General features: G+C 49.9%; 1 protein-coding gene across 1 annotated transcript in view; it reads right to left on the bottom strand.

The window, feature by feature from the left end:
- COQ9 (coenzyme Q9) overlaps positions 1 to 15,001 on the bottom strand; it is an 85,960-nt gene that overhangs the window by 27,399 nt on the left and 43,560 nt on the right. The gene's annotated exons all lie outside the window — the stretch shown is intronic.

The raw sequence follows: 15,001 nt of genomic DNA, 5'->3' as shown, positions 1-15,001 counted from the left end.
CACACCCAGTGTGGAATGTAGGGAACTCACAGGTTCTCCCTGAGCATCAACTACCTCTATAGGTGTCAGCAGGGGGGTTCCACAGTTGGTAGGAACTGTCAGCGCTCTTCTGACTATAGATTTCCCCCCTGGTTTCTGGTTCAGAAGTGGCCTTTATCAGACCTGTCCCAATGAAGGTGGAGTTATGAAAGTATTCCCCCACCTACTAGGGCACCGCTTAGGAATGAAGACGATCAGGATGTCTGGGCACCTTTCTAAGCACTAGGACTTGTGATATTAAATGATACCAAAGAGGGCTCAGCACTTTCCTTCCTCACCCCCACTCTCCTTACTGTTTGTGTCTCTGTCCTGCCCCAGTCCTCAGGAGTAGGGGCTGACAGTCGGCTCCGCTGTAGAAGACACCGGCAGCGGTAACAGCCGCCTATCCCCGCCCAGCCAGCCTCTTAACCTTAGCGCTGGTGTGGGAAGGATCGATGATGGCGGCCCTTCGTTCTCTCCCTCGCTGTCTAAGGCAGACGTCAGACGAGCTGCCTTTGGTCCGGCTGTGGCCCAAGTTTCCCGCTTCTCTGGGGATGCGGGTCGCACCTTCGCCCCAGTCCTCACCGGAATCGGAACCGCTGTGGAAACCGGAGACGCGTTGCCGCTTGGGAGCCCCTCGCTTCCTTCCAGACGCAGGCCTCAGCTGCGCAGGCGCGGGGGAACCAGTGACACGGCCGGCGCCGCCTCCTTCACCCGGTAAGTACACGCCTCTGCCCTTGCGCAGAGGAACAGTGTCTCGCAGCCGTTCTGCCCGCCTCACCTCCAATTTCACCGCGAGGCTTGGACAGCTAGTGGCGCCACTCTTCCGCGGACTGCACACCTCAACGCCCCCTCGCGCCTCCCAGTTAGAGACGCCTCGGCAGCGCAAGATGCCAGAACACACCGGGCACAGCTCTTCCAATCCGGGTAGGCTAGAACTTCAGCAGGAAGGCGGGGAACCAGTTACTAAACCGATGGGGGGGGGGGGTTTTAAGGTGGATGTAGGACACGGCCCAAACCGGGAAGGTGTCCAAAGTTCTTGATTGCTTGACTGACCCAGATTAATGTCAGACCAATGAAAGGGTTTGGTCAGGAGCACAAGGGGGAACGTCTTCTGAAAGATGTTGTCAGTTCAGTAAACCAACTAGCTTCTTCTAGCGCGTCCTCCTCCTCACACTACAGCCTCTCTCCTCTCACTCTCTAGACTACACAAAATGGCTTCCTGACCCCTGCCCTTTTATAGACTACCCACACAGAGTCCAGTAGGGTCCAGAAAGTTCTGGAAGGCCTAAGGTTATCCTATGGGGCAGTCTAGGATGTGGCAGTTGGAAACAGTTAGGGCCCTCCATTTTGTGAACTACTGTATTTTCCTGACAGAACAGGCCTCTAGGCCTGAGGTGAAAAACTATGAGGGGCAAAAGAACACCTATCCCCTTGGCCAACACCTATAAAAACTAGTGGACACAAAAATTATTAAGGGTATGAGGGGCAAAAAGGGGACACAATAAATAATAAATTGGAGGGACTACGCTAAAAGCCAGACAGGTCTAACACGCGTCCCCCCCAGCTGAAAGTGGGGAGAACTACCCAACCCCTTGGGAGTCCTCATCACTAAGGCGGAAATACCTGGAGAGACCGTCTGCATTGGCGTGGTCCACTCCAGGCCGATGTTCCACCCGGAAGTCCATTCCCTGTAGAGAGATGGACCACCTCAACAGCTTGGGATTTTCCCCCTTCATTTGCATCAGCCAACGAAGGGGTCGGTGGTCAGTCTGAACCAGGAAGTGCGAGCCAAAGAGGTATGGTCGCAGCTTCTTCAGAGCCCACACCACCGCAAAAGCTTCCCTTTCAATTGCACTCCACTTCTGTTCCCGGGGAAGAAGTCTCCTGGATAAGAAGACTACAGGCTGATCCAGGCCCTCTTCATTTAGTTGCGATAACACTGCCCCAATGCCATGTTCTGATGCATCCGTTTGGACAATGAACTCCTTGGAGAAGTCTGGGGCCTTCAGGACCGGTGCCGCACACATCGCCTGCTTCAATTTCTCAAAAGCCTGCTGACAAGCTCCCGTCCAAACTATCCGTCGAGGTTGTTTCTTTGAGGTGAGCTCTGTGAGGGGCGCTACAATAGTGCCATACCCCGTCACAAAGCGACGGTAGTAGCCTGTGAGGCCCAGGAAAGCTCGGACCTCAGTCTGTGTCTTGGGGGGTTCCCAGGCCATGATTGCCTCAATCTTCGCCTGCAGGGGCTGCACAGTCCCCCTACCCACCAAGTGTCCAAGGTACACAACCGACCCCTGCCCAATCTGGCATTTGCTGGCCTTGATTGTCAATCCAGCTTGTTTCAGGGCCTGGAGAACTGCTTGCAAATGCTGCAAATGGTCCTCCCAACTGCTACTGAAGACAGCAATGTCATCCAAGTAAGCAGCAGAGAAACTCTCCATTCCAGAGAGGACCTGGATCACCAGCCGCTGAAATGTGGCTGGGGCGTTCTTGAGCCCAAAGGGCATCACACAGAACTGGAAGTGTCCCTCAGGCGTGGAGAAGGCTGACCTTTCCCTTGCTCCATCTGTCAAGGAGATCTGCCAGTACCCTGAAGTGAGGTCAAAGGCACTCAGATATTGGGCAGCTCCTAGCCGGTCAATTAATTCATCCGCCCTAGGGATCGGATGAGCATCAGTCTTTGTCACTGAGTTCAGTCCTCGGTAATCCACACAGAACCTCAGTTCGGGTGTGGTGCCTGGTGGTGCGGCTTTTGGCACGAGCACCACCGGACTGGACCAAGGGCTGTTGGAAGGTTCAATAACTCCCAGCTCTAGCATCTTGGCAACCTCTCCACGGATGCTAGCCTTCACCTTGTCGGACAGCCGGTAGGTCTTCGACTTCACTGGTGGGCTGTCCCCTGTGTCCACATCATGGGTACACAGGTGAGTCCTTCCCGGGACAAGGGAGAACAACGTAGAGAACTGCTCCAGGATCTGGCAGCAGTCCTCCCATTGCTCAGGAGTTAGAGTGGGAGAGAGAATCACTCCCTCCACTGACCCATCCTTCTCTTGAGACGAGAATAGATCTGGGAGAGGTTCGCTTTCCGCTTCCTCTTCCCCGTCAGTCACCATCATCAACATGACTTCGGGCCTCTCATGGTGGGGCTTGAGACGGTTGGCATGCAGCACCCGTAGGGGCTGTCGAGGGGTCTTAAGGTCCACCAGGTATGTGGCCTTACCCTTCTTCTCCAACACTTCAAAGGGGCCTGTCTAGCGATCCTGGAGGGCACTAAGCTCTCCAGGCTCCATCACCCACACTTTCTGGCCAGGCTCCAATTCCACCTGGTGAGCATTGTGGTCATACCACTCCTTCATGACTGCCTGGCTGGCCTCCAAGTTGTCAGAAGCTTGCTTCCACAACTTCGCCATTTGGCTCCTGAAGGCCAGCATATAGCTCACCACATCCTGTGGGGGTTTCCTGGGAGACTTCTCCCAACCATCCTTCACCAGGCTGAGAGGACCGCGTACAGAGTGCCCATACAGAAGCTCAAAGGGGCTGAAGCCCACTCCCTTCTGTGGCACTTCCCTGTAGGAAAAGAGCAAACAGGGTAGGAGGACGTCCCATTTCCTCCGCAGGCTTTCGGGCAGACTTCTGATCATGCCCTTCAAGGTCTTATTAACCCTCTCAACCAGTCCATTCGACTGGGGGTGATAAGGAGTGGTGAACCGGTAGGTCACTCCACACTCCTTCCACATTGCCCGCATGTAAGCTGACATGAAGTTGGTCCCCCTGTCGGACACAACTTCCTTGGGAAATCCCACTCGGGTAGAGATCCCCATTAGGGCTCTCGCCACTACAGGTGCAGTGACTGTCCTCAGAGGAATTGCCTCTGGGTACCGAGTGGCATGATCCACCAGAACCAGGATAAACCTGTGACCAGCTGTTGTTGGTGGATCTAAAGGCCCTACAATGTCGATGCCCACCCTCTCAAAGGGTGTGCTAACGACTGGAAGTGGTTCCAGGGGAGCCTTTAGCTTCACCCCTGTTTTCCCACTGGCCTGGCAGGTTACACATGTCCGACAGTAAGTGTTGGACGCCACTTTCATCTGAGGCCAGTAAAAGTGGAGGACAAGCCATGCAAAGGTCTTGTCCTGGCCTAAGTGTCCTGCCAGGGGTATGGCATGAGCCAATTCCAAAAGAAAGGCTCGGTATTGTTGCGGGACTACCAAGACCCTTGATGAACCAGGCAAGGGCACCTTGGGTTCACTGTAGAGGAGTCCATCCTCCCAGTAAATATGGTAGTGTCCCGTAACATCACCTGCTGCTTGGGCTTCAGCCTGTCGCCTCAGTCCCTCAAGGGTGGGGCACTCCCTCTGCCCCTTACAGAATTCCTCTCTGGTAGGACCTCCCTCCACATGCCACTCAGCAGGGATGGGTAAATCCTCCAGAGAGTCTACTTCCCCCTCCACGGACTCCTGGTCCACCACCGCAGGTGGCCGATCTGTCACATGGGGTGTGGAAGCCGGAGCAGGCTCTACCTGTCTCCGGGTCTGTCCCTTTTCAGCAGCTGGTTGGGCCATTGTTCCAGGCTCCAACCCAGGAGAACTCCCTCTCCGGGCAGTCGCAGACCGTGTGCTTGCACAGGCCCAGTCAGGTGTACCCAGCATCGCAGAATGCGTCCGGTATTCCACCTCTCTCCAAGTGTTGTGTTCCATGTCATTCCCCAACAGACAATCGACTGGCACGGCAGGGCTTACGGCAACTCGAAGTGAACCTGCAACCTCCTCCCACTCAAAGGGAACCTCAGCCACTGGATAGTGGCCCATTCTGCCGTCAGCCATCGCGGCGGGGTGGAGTACATTAGGAACAACCTGCTCTGGAGACACCAGTTGACTTCTCACCATAGTCATACTGGCTCCTGTATCTCTCAGAGCCTCCCCTCTCTAGCCATTGATGGTGACCCATTGCCCATACTTTGTAGTATTTGGGGGCACCTGGATCTTTGGAACCATCTCCCGCTCTCCCAGGGACACTAAGGTGACACCCGCCCACTCACCCCCCTTATCTAAGGGCAACTCCTCCCCGAGCGCTACACTAGCTACTCCCGGTGACTTTCCTCCGGTGGGAGGGGGTGGTCTCTTTGGGCATCTGACATCCCCCTTATAATGTCCCACACCACCACATTCAAAACAGTGGAGAACCCTTGGCTGCTAGCTTTGGCCAGGATTAGGGTTTCTGGGCGGGTTTGCCCTAGGGGTGAAACCTGCTCCCTTCCCTTGGAAGTTATTTTGGGGACCTTTAGAGAACTCCTTTTTCTCTCCTCCCTCCTTCTTCTGGGGGGGCGCCCTGTCCGGCTTTTTGAGAATCCCCTCCAGTCCCCTTTGAGGACACCCGGGTACTTGCCCAGATGTCCGCCTCCTCTGCAAGCTTCCGGGGATTGGTCAGCTTGCTGTCCACCAGGTGTTGGCGCAGCTCGGGAAAACATTTCTCAAGGAGGTGTTCTTTCAAAAATAGATCGTACAGCCCCTCATAATCTTTCACCTCACTGCCCTTGACCCAACCCTCTAAGGCCTTTCTGGCGTAGTCAAGGAAGTCCACCCAGTTCTGGGTGCTTAATTTGTGGCTCCCCCTGAACTTCTGACGGTACCTTTCTGGGGTAAGCCCAAACTTCCTTAACAACGCCAGCTTCATGGTGGGGTAGTTGGTTTGTTCCTCTGGTTCCAGGGCCAGCAAGGTGTCCCGACCAGCAGGAGGCATGTACTTATACAAACCACCCCCCCAGTGCTTTTCCTGCACCCCATGAGCTCTTAGGGAGACCTCATAAGCAGCCAGCCACTTAGCTATGTCATCCCCCTGACTGAAGCTAGCTGTAAGGTCTTTCGGCAAATAGGGTCTGGTCTCCCTGGCTGTCTCTTTTGTCTCGCTGCCACCATTCATTTCAGGAGAGGACCCCCGTTGCAGGCTCTTGAGTTCTAATTCCTTCAGCCTGAACTCATGGGCCATCCTCCTCTCCTCCTTCTCCAACTTAGCCAACTCCCATCTCAACTGTCTTTTCTCCCTCCTATCAGTGAGCTCGGCTTCAGTTAAGCTTCCCCCAGAGGCGCTACTGCCCCTTCTGGAGTAGGACACTGGTCCTGGGAGTAAGTTTTCCCCCTCAGAGTGGAATAACCCATCTATCTCCCCCACCGTGTCCTGGTCTACCCCTTCATCCTCCTCCTTCCTTTCTTGGTGTGCCTCCACCCAAGCCCTGAGACTGGTCTGGAGCTCCCCTTTCCTGGCACCATGCTTGAAAAATACCCCTATTTGCTGGCAGAACACTTTCAGCTGAGCCACAGATTAGACTTCCAGGTTTTCCAAGGCAAACTCCATTTTGAGATAGGCAAACCTAGATTACACACACCAGAAATTGTAGAGTTGCAAGGGCAACCTAAAGCTACCTCCACCCACCACCAGGAACAAATTTGGAAAAATAAAAAGACAAATTAGGAGGGCCGCAAGGAGAAAACTCCTGGTGTAGGTTTAGTGTATGACCGGATGCCATCTAACCTCTTTTTAATCTGTTTTGTGAATACATATGTATCATTATATTGCTATTTTTATCAATTGTGACTAATGCACTAAATTTTAATATTTCTTTTTTATCAAATTAAAAAATTATACTTTTCCTAACTGAACTAGTTTGTTTGTTGAATCTATTGTGTACTTTCCTTAGTGTGTATGCCTGGGAGTGTTACTTTTCATACATTGTTTACCCTGTCCCAGGATATTCATCCTTATCAGGGGGTCCTTGTTACCTACAGTAGGTTTAGTGTATTACGTTGAATTACTATTGAGTAGCTGCAACCAAGTCAGTATCCCACCGCTAGGCACCAAATGTTAGAACCTGGGATATCAGGTCACCTAGGGTAGCCTGGCCTAGGGCAAGACATGCATTTCAGAAGCACAAGTGTGAAGGTTGCAAACCACCCAATAGTAAAACCACGCAATAGCACACAAAAAAAAATAACGCTACACCAAAATGTGGAAAAATAAGTACTGCTTTATAAAAATAATATACTCTTCGTTTTAGCTCACAAGTATTCACAATTGGAAATTACAACTTTGATCAGGAGAAGTTCATAACACTTTTCTGACTGTGGAAGAATTACAGTTCAAAACATTCAGTTGACACGAGTTCAGAAATGCTTACTTTTGGAATTGTGAAATTATCTTAATAGGATTACTCTCAGCAGTGTTACTTTGCATTAATGATCAATAACAACAATACATTTCATCACTTTAACCTGCCAAATCCACTGGCTATGTCTTTACTACAGTGTCAAGATCTTTCCCTCCCTTATCTGCACCTTAACACACAGAGTGAATGCACACCCAGTGTGGATTGTAGGGAACTCACAGGTTCTCCCTGAGCATCAACTACCTCTATAGGTGTCAGCAGGGGGGTTCCACAGTTGGTAGGAACTGTCAGCGCTCTTCTGACTATAGATTTCCCCCCTGGTTTCTGGTTCAGAAGTGGCCTTTATCAGACCTGTCCCAATGAAGGTGGAGTTATGAAAGTATTCCCCCACCTACTAGGGCACCGCTTAGGAATGAAGACGATCAGGATGTCTGGGCACCTTTCTAAGCACTAGGACTTGTGATATTAAATGATACCAAAGAGGGCTCAGCACTTTCCTTCCTCACCCCCACTCTCCTTACTGTTTGTGTCTCTGTCCTGCCCCAGTCCTCAGGAGTAGGGGCTGACAGTCGGCTCCACTGTAGAAGACACCGGCAGCGGTAACGGCCGCCTATCCCCGCCCAGCCAGCCTCTTAACCTTAGCGCTGGTGTGGGAAGGATCGATGACGGCGGCCCTTCGTTCTCTCCCTCGCTGTCTAAGGCAGACGCCAGACGAGCTGCCTTTGGTCCGGCTGTGGCCCAAGTTTCCCGCTTCTCTGGGGATGCGGGTCGCACCTTCGCCCCAGTCCTCACCGGAATCGGAACCGCTGTGGAAACCGGAGACGCGTTGCCGCTTGGGAGCCCCTCGCTTCCTTCCAGACGCAGGCCTCAGCTGCGCAGGCGCAGGGGAACCAGTGACACGGCCGGCGCCGCCTCCTTCACCCGGGAAGTACACGCCTCTGCCCTTGCGCAGAGGAACAGTGTCTCGCAGCCGTTCTGCCCGCCTCACCTCCAATTTCACCGCGAGGCTTGGACAGCTAGTGGCGCCACTCTTCCGCGGACTGCACACCTCAACGCCCCCTCGCGCCTCCCAGTTAGAGACGCCTCGGCAGCGCAAGATGCCAGAACACACCGGGCACAGCTCTTCCAATCCGGGTAGGCTAGAACTTCAGCAGGAAGGCGGGGAACCAGTTACTAAACCGATGGGGGGGGGTTTTAAGGTGGATGTAGGACACGGCCCAAACCGGGAAGGTGTCCAAAGTTCTTGATTGCTTGACTGACCCAGATTAATGTCAGACCAATGAAAGGGTTTGGTCAGGAGCACAAGGGGGAACGTCTTCTGAAAGATGTTGTCAGTTCAGTAAACCAACTAGCTTCTTCTAGCGCGTCCTCCTCCTCACACTACAGCCTCTCTCCTCTCACTCTCTAGACTACACAAAATGGCTTCCTGACCCCTGCCCTTTTATAGACTACCCACACAGAGTCCAGTAGGGTCCAGAAAGTTCTGGAAGGCCTAAGGTTATCCTATGGGGCAGTCTAGGATGTGGCAGTTGGAAACAGTTAGGGCCCTCCATTTTGTGAACTACTGTATTTTCCTGACAGAACAGGCCTCTAGGCCTGAGGTGAAAAACTATGAGGGGAAAAAGAACACCTATCCCCTTGGCCAACACCTATAAAAACTAGTGGACACAAAAATTATCAAGGGTATGAGGGGCAAAAAGGGGACAAAATAAATAATAAATTGGAGGGACTACGCTAAAAGCCAGACAGGTCTAACAAGATGCAAGTAAGGAATGAGGCAGAGGCCGCAAGATAAGATGCAAAGAGTACAGAATTGTACAGATGTCTCTGAGATGCAAGACAAATTCATAGATTTAATGATGAAAACATTTGGCTCCAAGAGCATACCACATTCCAAGTAGTAATTTACAACTATAAGGAAGAAAAAAAACACCAGCCTAACAGCAAATAGTCTTCAGGAGATAATAAATTCTGTCACAGAGGAGGACTATCTGCAGATAGTCATGGAGGTCAAGTGCAAGAATCAGTAAATGTAAACAGAGGAACTGCGCAAAGGAATTAATAAACCTCCTAATGAACAATGAATTGGAGCTATTTATTAATATCAGCGATGAGCTCTTGTTGAGAGGCACGCACATCACAGTGCGCTGTAACCTAGAGTACAGACCAAGCAAAGGCCAACAATACAAACAGAAGCAAATATTGGGACTTAATGAGAAGGCATCATATCCAGGAGTTGAGCAAATGGATGAAGTGGATAGAAATGTGATCTGTCAAACCAAGAGGAGGGTAAAAAGCACTGTCCATAACCTTGAGACAGAGGTAGTCTGAAAGAGATATATTTGCTGAAACACCATTTCTACACATTATCGCTTGCACACTATATAGTAAAATTATATGTCAGTTGGAAATTGAGGCCATTTTAATGGAAAATGTGCTGTCAGTAAATGATTGTGCCACCACATCATGCTTTAGTAATACCTTTGTGAGTGTGCTCTAAAAGGCACCACTGCCTATATATCACACCTTAACCAGTCTCTTGCTGATTGGGTGTGGCTCATTTGCTATACTTGGTTTTTTTGTGACACTTGAAGTTGTCATCATCCCTACAACTTCAACAATATAACACAAATGGCAGGGCCGACCCCGCTCTAAAAATTGTCCGGCTGGACATTAATGAATATAGGACTCATTGAAGGCTATATTTTATTTAAATGTTCCTACAGTTGTTTTTAAGGACTGTTGTTGTGACTAAAAATTGCTACCCAAGGTCCCTAATTACCTATTGGGTTCCCTTGTACCTCCTCAAACTAAAAATTGTTCCAGCACCACTGGTTCAGATTGGCCGATTGCAACACATGCTCAGCCCGAGTTTGTATTTTGTATTTGTATTTGTATGTGGATTTATAGAGCGCGATTGCTGCCCGGGGGCGTCCAAGCGCTAGGAACCAACAGAGGGGAGAGATGGAACCGGGGGGACTGGCGAAGCATTACAGTGGGGAGTTGAAGAGGAAAGTTTTGAGCTGTTTCCGGAATAAGGAGAGGTTGGGGTTGGCTCTCAGATGAAGGGGCAGGGTGTTCCAGGTCTTGGAGGCATTGTGGGTGAAGGTCCTACCACCAGATCTGGCCTTCTTTATTCTGGGTGTTGTGGCCATGAAGGCCTGGTTTGATCGAAGATTTCTGGTAGGTTGGTAATGGGAGATTAGGTTACGGGTGATGAGGGGACCTGTGTTCCAGAAGGCCTGGTGCGCGATACACATGGCTTTGAAGTGGATTCTTTGGCGAACTGGTAGCCAGTGTAATTTGATCAGACCGGCTCTGACGGATTGTCGACGAGGGAGCTGAAGTAGTATGCGGGCTGCACAATTCTGCACAGTTTGAAGTCTCCGCAGTGTATATTCTGGGGCAGCAAGGTAGAGGACGTTGTTGACGTCCAGGCGGGACTGAATCAGTCCCTGGATGGCTACCTGTTTGGCTTCCATGGGTAAAAGATGGAGGACCTTCCTTAGCATCCTAAGGAGGCCAAAACAGGTAGCTGAGAGTTTGGTGGCTTGGGTGCCAAAAGGAAGGGATCTGTCCAGCCATACCCCAAGGCTCTTGATGTTGTCCTTGGGGGCGGGGTGGGTGCCCAGGCAGAGTGGCCATAGCGCATTAAAAGATCCAGGGTCGGCAGAGCCCAGAAGCATTAGCTCTGTCTTGTCTCCGTTCATTTTGAGTGATGAGGAGGACATCCAGCTCTTTACCTCCTCTAGACATTTTCTGAGCCCTCCTCTCTTTGGTATGTTAGCTTCCTGCGTCAATGAGACCACCAGCTGAGTGTCGTCAGCGTAGGAAATTATCTTAACTCCAAACTGACGGACGACCTCAGCCAGTGGCCTCGTATAAATGTTAAAGAGCACCGGGCTTAATGAGGAGCCTTGTGGTACTCCGCATCTTAATGGTCTGCTAGTAGATATTGACTCGCCGTCGAATACCTGAAAGGATCTGTCCTTCAAGAAGGACTTGAACCATAGCCATGCTTTGTCTTTTATGCCGATATTAGACATACAGTCCAGCAGGATGTCATGGCTGACCGTGACGAAGGCTGCACTTAGGTCAAGGAGGATCACTGACACTGATCCTCCTTGGTCCAGGATGGTTCTGGATTCCTCGGTGACCATGAGGAGCGCGGTTTCGGTTCCATGCTTTGGTCTGAAGCCTGTTTGGGTGGGGTCCAACAAATGATGGTTTTCTAGGTTGGCGACCAGTTGGCCGTTGATGTGTCTCTCTAGGATTTTGCTCAGCCAGGGTAGTAGAGAGATTGGCCGATAATTGCTGAAGTCTGAGGGGTCCAGGCTGGGTTTCTTTAGCAGGGCTCGGACCATGGCTCGTTTCCATTCCGGCGGGACCATGCCGGCGGTGATGGAAGAGTTGAGGAGGTCCATTATGATGGGCAGAGTGACTTGGGAAGCTGACATAATGATGTCTGGCGGGGCTGGGTCGTCAGGGGAGCCTGATTTGACTTTCCGAGCCACTGATTCTAGGGTCGCAAGATTGAGGGAGGGAAAGTGGTCCAGTGTGGGAGGAGGCTGAGATAAAGGGGGTGTCAGGGTAAAATTGGTCTGAGTTGGGGGGCGGTGGGCAGGGAGGGGAAGGATTCGTAGATTTTATTGATTTTTTGGAGGAAGAAGTCTGCCATCTTGTTGCAGTGTTCTGTGGATTTGGTCTCAAGCAGGCTAAGTGGCAATTTAGTAAGATTTTTCACAATTTGGAAAATTTCTCTTGGTTTAGATTTGGCTGAAATAATTTTATTGGAGAAGTGTGCTGCTTGGCTGGCTATGATTTCTTCTTTGTACTCTTTGATTAGCTTTCGGTATTGAGTTTTGTTTCCTGGTGAGGAGTCCAGACGCCATTTCCTTTCGGCTTGCCTACACTGGCGTTTCTTTGCCCTAAGGGCTTCTGAGTACCAGGGAGCGGACTTGTGGGGACGTTTAATTGTGGTTTTTCTTTTGGGTAGGGAGTGATCGAGTGATTGGGTTGTCAATTTTTCGTATGTCTGATTTGCGAGGCAGGGGTCTTCATTATGAAGAGGAGGGTTGCTGGCCAATTTAGTGGTCCATTTTTCGGTTGAAAGGCGAGACCAGTGTCTGGCTATTCTTACTGTGGGTGGTTGCAATCAGACAATACGATGGCAGCTCAGTGTTTTCAGTTAACGATTTAATGTGCTCCTCATTGGTTGATTAGAAGGTTATTGGCGATCACCAGGGATTGTGGTTTGGATACAAGAGGTGGATTGGGCCCAGTCAGAGCTTAACCTTGAACTTAAAAATATTATTGAAGACATTTTTTTGAGAAGGTTAAGTTCAGCTGGGCAAGGTTGCAGGAGGTGTCTGAGGAGGGAGCGTCTTTGTAGAATGGTCTTGGCTTGAAGCCGCTGTGAAAATGTGTAGGTTCAGACTCAGTCGCTGTAATGGAAGTCAAAAAGCTCCAGCGAGATGAAGAAGAGGGCGGTAGCCAAAGACAGTTCTAGGAGGCCGGACTGGATATCCCTTTGGCGAAGGACAGCCGAAAGGGATTTGAAGCTGCAGAGAAGAATTTAGCCGGAGAAGCCGTGCAGTCAATCCTACCGGCGAAGTATCTCGGACAGATAGGAGAGCAGGTTGATCCTGGTCTACACTCCTGCTTCTCAGGGCACAATGTGGTAACATTTTGTCTACGTCCTCAGTTTTTTAAATTGGCCATCTGAGCACCTTTAGCACCCCAACCAAGGGTCCAGGGCTGGCGGGACAACCCTTGAGGGGGGTTCAGGACTCACTCAAGCTGGGTCCAGGTGTGGGTTCAAGATGGTGGGTTTTATGCCCCTGTGGCTTTGAACAGGAGGCCAGCAAACTAGCCCTTGGAATCAATTCTGGCAATCCTGGGTGAAGATGCAGGGCTCAACTGGTAGGGCTGGCCTCTGAGGTTTCAAGGCAGGTTCCAAGCAGCAAAGCAGTCCTTCCAGGTACAGCAGCTGCCTGGGAGAGTGAACAGCAGCAGGCAGTCCTCAGAGACATTTTGCAGGTCCAGTTGTGAAGTGAAGAGTGGTTCGGAGGGTCAGATTTTTATACCCTTCTGGCCTTGTTCTGAGAAGCTTCTGGAAATGTTCTTTGAAGTGTATGGGATTCGTTGACTACCATGCCCTGGCACAAAGCTGGCTGCAGTTACAATATAGGGTTGTTAGGCCTTTTGTGTGATAGCAGAGCACAGGCTATTCAGGTGTAAGTGGGGCTGTTCTCAGCTCCACCCCCTCCATCCTGCTAGCAGATGGCCCATTCAGGCACACCTTATCCCTCTATTGTGCGACTTTCTGGGAGGAATTCACAAAGTCTATCAGTTACACCCAGTCATGTGACTCAGACCCGGATACACACACAAAAGGAAAGGGCTAAGGGCAGGAAAATGCCAACTTTCTAAAAGTGGCATTTTCACAACTGTGATGAAAAATCTGACTTTACCACTAAATAGGGTTTATCAATATTATTATACAGGTACCAAACTTGACATATCTACCTGCTCCCAATTTGGAATTACAGCTTATTAAATTTAAAAAGGAATCCCAAATGTTATCCTGTTGGAGCAGTAGGCCTCATCGTAGTGAAAAACTAATGTGGGAGTTTTTCACTACCAATGTTAAACTTAAATGTACATGACCAACCTTTTAATTACACAGCACCTGCCCCTAAATGCTTAATAGGACCTACCTTAGGGGTTACATATGTAATAAAATGGAAGTTTAAAGCTGGGTAAGGGGCTATAACTGCCAAGCCAACATGGAAGTGCAACACTGCAATTTGGCTGCAATGGCAGGCCTGGGACATGTTTTAGAGGGCTACTTAAGCGTTTGTTCGTTTGTTTTTGTCTCCAATAGTTGATAGAAGCTTGAAGATGATCTTCCAACCAAGGATTTGATTTATATAACAGAAACCTAGCTGTGAATCAACAGAAAACTTGATATTACATAAGAGATCAGGAGACAATCTACAGCAGATAGTGTACACCAAGTGGGAATGACCCAACTACATTTTAGACCCACTTAAGCACAGGGACATTAAGCAGCTTGCCCAGAATAACACAATGTTGAGTCTCGTGCCAACACCGGTATTTGAACATGGGTCCCCAAGCCCCAAAGGCAGCAGATCGAGCCACTAGGCCAACCTTCTATGGGGTTGCTAATATTGGTACCACCTTCGAAACAGGTTGAGTAGCAGTTCCATCATTCAGTGTTAAAGCGTGGTAACTGTTTGCAACCTGGCATGCTTAGAGGGCCAATTCCTCTTCATTGTAACTGCAATAGTTGCTTTTGAATTATTGCAGTGAAATGATTAACTGATTCACTGGAGCAAAATATAAGGCTGGGAGTTTTCCAACTTCAATTTATAGTTTGCCGTCTGTCACATAATCTACACCTAAAGATGTTTTCGGCATTTTGCACCAAGTGGCCTGGAAAAAAGGGGGGAAAATGTCCCTGCATTTGAGTACAAGGATACATTTCAAGATGATTTTCAACAATACCAGTTTGTAATACTTAATGCTCAGGCACCTTTCTGTTTATTTTTAATGATTACTGTAAAAATTCAGTATGGACAGTTTGTCAGGAAGTATACCATACACCAGGGGAATGCTATTATCTGACTGTGTATGGTATATATTGGGTTAAATGGATGTGGACAAGTTTAAATGGTTTCATCCATCATCTAAAAAGAACTATGTTCTGATGTTAGAAAGTTGTGTTGTGTAGAGAAAATTTGTAGAAATTGTTGAAAGTATAGGTTATTGTAAAGCGGAAAAGTTTCCTTAGTAAAT

This window comes from Lissotriton vulgaris, chromosome 12 (assembly GCF_964263255.1).
Source record: "Lissotriton vulgaris chromosome 12, aLisVul1.2, whole genome shotgun sequence".
NCBI lineage: Eukaryota > Metazoa > Chordata > Amphibia > Caudata > Salamandridae > Lissotriton > Lissotriton vulgaris.
The sequence above is the reverse complement of the archived record's forward strand: the minus strand, read 5'-3'. Positions and strand labels throughout refer to the sequence as shown.